The sequence below is a fragment of the Squalius cephalus genome (genome assembly GCF_949319135.1).
Source record: "Squalius cephalus genome assembly, chromosome: 4".
Classification (NCBI taxonomy): domain Eukaryota; kingdom Metazoa; phylum Chordata; class Actinopteri; order Cypriniformes; family Leuciscidae; genus Squalius; species Squalius cephalus.
This window is the reverse complement of record NC_137125.1, coordinates 36,620,899-36,628,998: the sequence shown is the minus strand read 5'-3', so window position 1 is coordinate 36,628,998 and position 8,100 is coordinate 36,620,899. Positions and strand designations below refer to the sequence as shown.

Below are 8,100 nucleotides of genomic sequence, written 5' to 3'. Positions count from 1 at the left end.
AAACCGAAACAAAAATAAGAATGGAACAATCTCAAATCGACGATCCCCAATGAATCAGTCCTCCATTAGGCCGTGGGTGGGTGAATTTCCGCCAGGAGCCCCAAACGAGTCCTCCGCTCTCCCTCGAAATTTCCGATTCAGTCCTCCGCTCACCACTCGAAATTTCGTAACGAAACTGCCCAGCCAACACGTTTATGTGGGGCCCATATGGGTTACAAATGGGCGACAGGGGTACAGAGTGGGCATGGGCTCAAAATGGGCTTCTTATCTGGGGCCCATATGGGTTACAAATGGGCTACAGGGGTACAGAGTGGACATGGGCTCAAAAGGGGCTTCTTATCTGGGGCCCATATGGGTTACAAATGGGCTACAGGGGTACAGATGGACATGGGCTCAAAAGGGGCTTCTTATCTGGGGCCCATATGGGTTACAAATGGGCTACAGGGGTACAGATGGACATGGGATCAAAAGGGGCTTCTTATCTGGGGCCCATATGGGTTACAAATGGGCTACAGGGGTACAGATGGACATGGGATCAAAAGGGGCTTCTTATCTGGGGCCCATATGGGTTACAAATGGGCTACAGGGGTACAGATGGACATGGGCTCAAAAGGGGCTTCTTATCTGGGGCCCATATGGGTTACAAATGGGCTACAGGGGTACAGATGGACATGGGATCAAAAGGGGCTTCTTATCTGGGGCCCTTATGGGTTACAAATGGGCTACAGGGGTACAGATGGACATGGGATCAAAAGGGGCTTCTTATCTGGGGCCCATATGGGTTACAAATGGGCTACAGGGGTACAGATGGACATGGGATCAAAAGGGGCTTCTTATCTGGGGCCCATATGGGTTACAAATGGGCTACAGGGGTACAGATGGACATGGGATCAAAAGGGGCTTCTTATCTGGGGCCCATATGGGTTACAAATGGGCTACAGGGGTACAGATGGACATGGGCTCAAAAGGGGCTTCTTATCTGGGGCCCATATGGGTTACAAATGGGCTACAGGGGTACAGAGTGGACATGGGCTCAAAATGGGCTTCTTATCTGGGGCCCATATGGGTTACAAATGGGCTACAGGGGTACAGATGGACATGGGCTCAAAAGGGGCTTCTTATCTGGGGCCCATATGGGTTACAAATGGGCTACAGGGGTACAGATGGACATGGGATCAAAAGGGGCTTCTTATCTGGGGCCCATATGGGTTACAAATGGGCTACAGGGGTACAGATGGACATGGGATCAAAAGGGGCTTCTTATCTGGGGCCCATATGGGTTACAAATGGGCTACAGGGGTACAGATGGACATGGGCTCAAAAGGGGCTTCTTATCTGGGGCCCATATGGGTTACAAATGGGCTACAGGGGTACAGAGTGGACATGGGCTCAAAATGGGCTTCTTATCTGGGGCCCATATGGGTTACAAATGGGCTACAGGGGTACAGATGGACATGGGCTCAAAAGGGGCTTCTTATCTGGGGCCCATATGGGTTACAAATGGGCTACAGGGGTACAGATGGACATGGGCTCAAAAGGGGCTTCTTATCTGGGGCCCACTTGGGTCAACTAAGTAGGTCCAACATGGGCAAACCCAGATGGGCTCCCTATGTGAGACCTAGTCAGTTCACTAATGGGAAATGAGTAGGCTACATACCCAGCCAGCACATGACCGACCTTCAACGTTGAAATATGGTTGAAATAATGTCAGTTTGTTGTTGAAAAAGATTAACAAAAACCATTCTAAATCAACGTTGACATTTTTACAAGATCCCCAGCCAACACATGTGGGGCCCAAACGGGCTGCAAATGGGCTGATATCCGGGGCTCACCTGGGCTACCCAACTGGGAACCCAGCTAATTTTGGTTTTGTTGGCCACGGATTCACGCGCAAACATTTACATCACGTTTCCCAGCTCAACGTGGATTCATCCGCAGACACCAGAGGACAATCTGGACAGAGCTTGCCCCAGCTAACACACCCATGTGGGGCCCAAACGGGCTGCAAATGGGCTGATATCCGGGGCCCACATGGGCTACCCAACTGGGAACCCAGCTAATTTTGGCCGCGGTTTCCGTGGTGGCCCCACATGTGTTAGCCCAGATGGGTTGATGATGGGCTCTTGATGGGCTCCATATCGGGCCCATGTGGGTAACCTAGGTAGCACCCATTTAGGGCCTACAGGAGTCTGCCCAGATGGGTTGATGATGGGCTCTTGATGGGCTCCATATCGGGCCCATGTGGGTAACCTAGGTAGCACCCATTTAGGGCCTACAGGAATCTGCCCACATGGGTTGATGATGGGACCCATATAGGTCTTATCTAGGGCTCTTATGGGCCACAACGGGTATATATATGGGCTACCATATTTGTCTGTTTGGGTTACCTTATTTTACAGTAAACCCCTAAATACAATCATTACATGTAATCCACTAAACTATACTAAAATGTTAAAGGTATTCAATGAACAGAAACCAGTAGTTCACTTTTAAAGTTACTTTATTAAGCAAATACAAGTATCACAAAACAAGAAAAGAAAAAAGTAAAAGATTTAAAACACTTCTAAATCAGCGTTGACATTTTTACAAGATCTGTACGTTGAAACAACATACAGCAGAAATATCTGCCTTTCAACATTATTGTGACAATTAATTAGCATTTCATAATTTTTTTGATATAACAGCTCTTCAGTATATGTTAAAATATAATTATCATTATTAACAATAATAGTTTCAAACCTTTTGCCTTATGTGATTTTGTTTGAATTTACAATTTTGTCTGCTTGCCTAACCGTTTACATTGCATTATTACATTTGTATTCATACACTGTCATGTCATTTGACTAATTAATTAAATAATAATACAGACTGCAAATAAAACTCAATACACCGCTATGTTAACTGTTATTAAACTATTGTTATTGGTTGTTTCGCCGTTTTACTTTGAGCATGATTGGTTAATCTGTCTGTCTTCCAGGAAACTGTCCAATGAGAATGTGCGCGGCTCTGCGCGGCTCTCAGTCACCGACCGAGAGTAACGGACGTATTTTCAAATTTAAAATAGGCGCGCACTGAGCAGCAGCTGAGCTGCTGCTTGCATTGATTAGCCTACTCGGTCAGACCTGGATTATTTTATATCTGCCTGTTGAATTCTTAAATTTTGAGCGAATTTAAGTTGATATCAATGAAGAACAAAAGCTGGAATGTGAACAGAGGAAGGGTTCGTACGTGGTCTGTAAAAATACTGGCGATATCAGGTAAGAAAACATTTTTCAGTCCTTATAGCAGTCAGTTAAATTAACGTTAACGTTTATGGACATGAGAAACGTTAACAGTCATAGGCTTAATGCAACCTTATATGTTCAATAAGTTATCTCTGTGTGTGTTTTTGTACTGCTGTAGCAATATAAGCACGTATTTCAATGTAATTTAGTACCATCTGACATTGCTGTGTTTTGTTGTTGGTAACGTTGTGTGTTTAATGTCAGCTAACGTTAGTTTAAAAACGCATGAGAGGTAAAAAAGCGTTGGAATGAGTAAAGTGATAAAACAGTCATTTATTCGTTAGAAGTATGTTTACATAACCTCTTCAAACACTGATAACAGTATTGGAAATATATTTGTTTACATTTTTTTTTGTTTTTTTTTTTTTTGTTTGTTTTTTTTGTGTGCTTCCCTTGCAATGATACACATTTCTGATGGGATTGCCATGCTTAAAGTTTATGTTTACATTTTTAATCATCATGTAACAACTAACAGTCTCAAAGATGACATTACTAGGGCTGGATTTATTGGATGGGATGCACGCTACAATGTTCCATTCATTCATCAACTGAAAACAGGTTGACTAATCGATTCTTGGGATTTAAGAATTGATATTGTTTCGTAAAAATGAGAATCAAATAAAATCGAGAAATCAATATTTTTTACCCAGCCCTTGACATTACTCAGTTCATGTAGTGTGAATGTTATAATGGCAAACGGTTTTTTTTTTTTTAAATTTAAGATTGTTTGAAGGAATGATATAAGAAAATACTGCTTTTTAAGGACTTTTCATTGAATAATTTCTTCTTTCCCCCTCTTCAGATTCGCCAAGGACCAGCTGATTACTGGCAATTTGGTGGAGGATTATTCTTTAGCTGCTACATTGCACTATCACTTCTGGTACAGATTCATTGGCCTTTTGTGTTATTTTTTATTTTACTTGATTTAATAAATTACTTTTAATTAGTAGCCTACAATGTATGGTTAGGATTCTGAATTAAAACAGTGTAATGTTTCTCCACAAATATTATCAGAAATATACGGAGCCCCCAGGGGTCAGGCAAATTGTTGAAACAATATAAACCTGCATTGAAAGATATAGGCCTAATTCAAAGAGCAACAGACCACAACCCTCTCAGCTCAACACCACAATTTGTTGATTTCTTCATCTGTTTTAAAGATGAAATCATGACCTTATCATTATAGTAATCGTAACTGACACATGGGAGTAATATTAATTTTTTTACAATTCCATGTTGGGGCTCTGAAGAATTGCTTGTGTGAATACATAAAATGTGTTTTAGAATGGATAGTGTTGTATACTTTGTTTTCTACCCGACTAATTGAACTGTAAAGTGAAAATCTTGTACATGACTTATTTTGTATTGAGTTTTTCTTGCTTTTATTTATACAGGATAGTACAGACAGCAGGCAAGAAGTGAAGAGGAAGTGATGGCATCAGGAGCAGGACAACCAAAAGCTTGTGACCCCATGGAAGTTGTCCGAGTGCGTGGAAGAACAAGTGTAAGTGCAGAAGCCGATCTTAGGATGTAGTGGAGGAAGTGTATATGAAGAAGATATAAAGGAGCCAACTTGTTTAGTTTTTAAAATTGAACTAAGAGCCAGTGCAAATGTTGTAAAACAGGAGAAATATGTTCTGTAACATAACATTAGAGCGAGTAGACTTTGTAAAGTTGCTACTACTTACATGTCAAGTGATAAGCAATATTTGAGTTGGATGAATGATGGGCAAATATTTGGTTTTCTAACTTGTCCTGGGAACCCTCAGTACTGCACACCCACTTCAGATCTTGCAGTTTCTATAAATGAGCTAATGTGATGAATCCGGTATATTAGATGAGGGAAACGTACAAAGTCTGCATCTGAAAACTTAGGCAGCTGACTCATTGCCTCGCTGCCCTATCAGGCAACGACTTAGCAGGCAGCGTTTACACACTAAGGTGCCTCACAAAACCGATTTAGTTTAGTTTTTATTTATTTGAGCAGTAACCATTCTGATTTCAGACAGACTTATGAGGCAGCATAACGGTTTAATGATCTTCAACACTAATTATTTTTTAGAAATTACTTCAAAGTGGTAAAAGTTGGTCAAAATGTACATTTTGTGCTTCCAATATGTGCAGTGCAGGGGGTGTTCCAGGACAGGTTTGCAAACCCCTTATCTAGATACACTTGATGTGGGGCACCAAAAGGCTAACCTGACACATCTGATTGAACTGTGAAAAGGAATTAAAAAAGTGGCATAATGGTTGACTGATTTATTTTCTCTTTTCAAAGGGCCGTTGGGAGAGCGACAACAGAGGAGTGAGAAGCTGCACGGTTATTGTTTTGTTTGTGAAATGGTTAATTTTTCAGATATGCATATATAACGTGTGCATATATATATATATATATATATATATATATATATATATATAGTGCAATGCATAAGTGAATACACCCATGCTAAAGTTGACTAAAAAGAGGAATAAAAAATCATATTTTGGAAATTGAACGTAATGCCTTAATTTAAAAAATGAGGAAAAATCCAACCTTTAAGGACACCAATTTTCTTTGTGAATGAATAATGTATCGTAAATAAATAAATGTTCTTCCTTAAAATACATGGTGCATAAGTGAGTACACCCCTATGTTAAATTCCCATAGAGGCAGGCAGATTTTTATTTTTAAGTATTTTTTTAATTTTTTTTTTAGGATACTATGCATCCTGATAAAGTTCCCTTGGCCTTTGGAATTAAAATAGCCCCACATCATCACATAGCCTTCACCATACCTAGAGATTGGCATGGTTTTATTTCAGTTAGCCTAAAAGCTAGTTTGATTTGCATTGAGAGATGATCTTATGGAAAGTACTCCATGCCAATCTCTAGGTATGGTGAATGCTATGTGATGATGTGGGGCTATTTTAATTCCAAAGGCCAAGGGAACTTTATCAGGATGCATAGTATCCTAAAAAAAAAATTAAAAAAATACTTAAAAATAAAAATCTGCCTGCCTCTATGGGAATTTAACATAGGGGTGTACTCACTTATGCACCATGTATTTTAAGGAAGAACATTTATTTATTTACGATACATTATTCATTCACAAAGAAAATTGGTGTCCTTAAAGGTTGGATTTTTCCTAATTTTTTTAATTAAGGCATTACGTTCAATTTCCAAAATATGATTTTTTATTCCTCTTTTTAGTCATCTTTAGCATGGGTGTATTCACTTATGCATTGCACTGTATATATTACTTTTTTCTTTTCTTGTTTTGTGATACTTGTACTTGCTTAATAAAGTAACTTTAAAAGTGAACTACTGGTTTCTGTTCATTGAATACCTTTAACATTTTAGTATAGTTTAGTGGATTACATGTAATGATTGTATTTAGGGGTTTACTGTAAAATAAGGTAACCCAAACAGACAAATATGGTAGCCCATATATATACCCGTTGTGGCCCATAAGAGCCCTAGATAAGACCTATCTGGGTCCCATCATCAACCCATCTGGGCAGATTCCTGTAGGCCCTAAATGGGTGCTACCTAGGTAACCCACAAGGGCCCGATATCAACCCATGTGTGCAGACTCCTGTAGGCCCTAAATGGGTGCTACCTAGGTTACCCATATGGGCCAGATATGGAGCCCATCAAGAGCCCATCATCAACCCATGTGTGCAGACTCCTGTAGGCCCTAAATGGGTGCTACCTAGGTTACCCATATGGGCCAGATATGGAGCCCATCAAGAGCCCATCATCAACCCATCTGGGCAGACTCCTGTATGCCCTAAATGGGTGCTACCTAGGTTACCCACATGGGCCCGATATGGAGCCCATCAAGAGCCCATCATCAACCCATGTGTGCAGACTCCTGTAGGCCCTAAATGGGTGCTACCTAGGTTACCCATATGGGCCCGATATGGAGCCCATCAAGAGCCCATCATCAACCCATGTGTGCAGACTCCTGTAGGCCCTAAATGGGTGCTACCTAGGTTACCCATGTGGGCCCGATATGGAGCCCATCAAGAGCCCATCATCAACCCATGTGTGCAGACTCCTGTAGGCCCTAAATGGGTGCTACCTAGGTTACCCATATGGGCCCGATATGGAGCCCATCATCAACCCATGTGTGCAGACTCCTGTAGGCCCTAAATGGGTGCTACCTAGGTTACCCATATGGGCCCGATATGGAGCCCATCAAGAGCCCATCATCAACCCATGTGTGCAGACTCCTGTAGGCCCTAAATGGGTGCTACCTAGGTTACCCATATGGGCCCGATATGGAGCCCATCAAGAGCCCATCATCAACCTATCTGGGCTAACACATGTGGGACCACCACGGAAACCGCGGCCAAAATTAGCTGGGTTCCCAGTTGGGTAGCCCAGGTGGGCCCCGGATATCAGCCCATTTGCAGCCCGTTTGGGCCCCACATGGGTGTGTTGGCTGGGTGGTCAGCAACTCAGTTTGGACAGCGCAGAGAGGGGTTAGTCTCTGTCCAACGTAATGCTCATTCAACATAAAATGATCACGCACTCTTATATCCTTGCCCGATCTCTGATCCCCCTCAATCACCAGCAGCACATCCTCTCATTGGTTAAGAGCAGATGCATATAATTTCAAAACATTTTTACAGAACTTAACATACACACTTGTTACAAAGCTTACATTTACTCAGCCTTGTCCTGTGTGGCCTATCGTGGCCTTGTGGCCCATCGTGGCCTGGGTTCTGTGTGGTCTATCGTGGCCTTGTGGACAATCGTCGCCTTGTCCTGTGTGGCCTTGTCTCAGATTCCGTTACCCTCGGATTGCGAGCCACGGATAGGGCCTACGCCA

The 8,100-nt window shown here is 42.0% G+C and overlaps 1 long non-coding RNA gene across 1 annotated transcript; it reads left to right on the top strand.

Moving 5' to 3' along the window:
- Positions 1 to 4,105: 4,105 nt before the first annotated feature.
- LOC307157937 lies at positions 4,106 to 5,649 on the top strand. The gene is made up of 3 exons (XR_013821135.1): positions 4,106 to 4,164; positions 4,679 to 4,788; positions 5,563 to 5,649. It is a non-coding gene; the product is annotated as an uncharacterized lncRNA (long non-coding RNA).
- Positions 5,650 to 8,100: the final 2,451 nt, after the last annotated feature.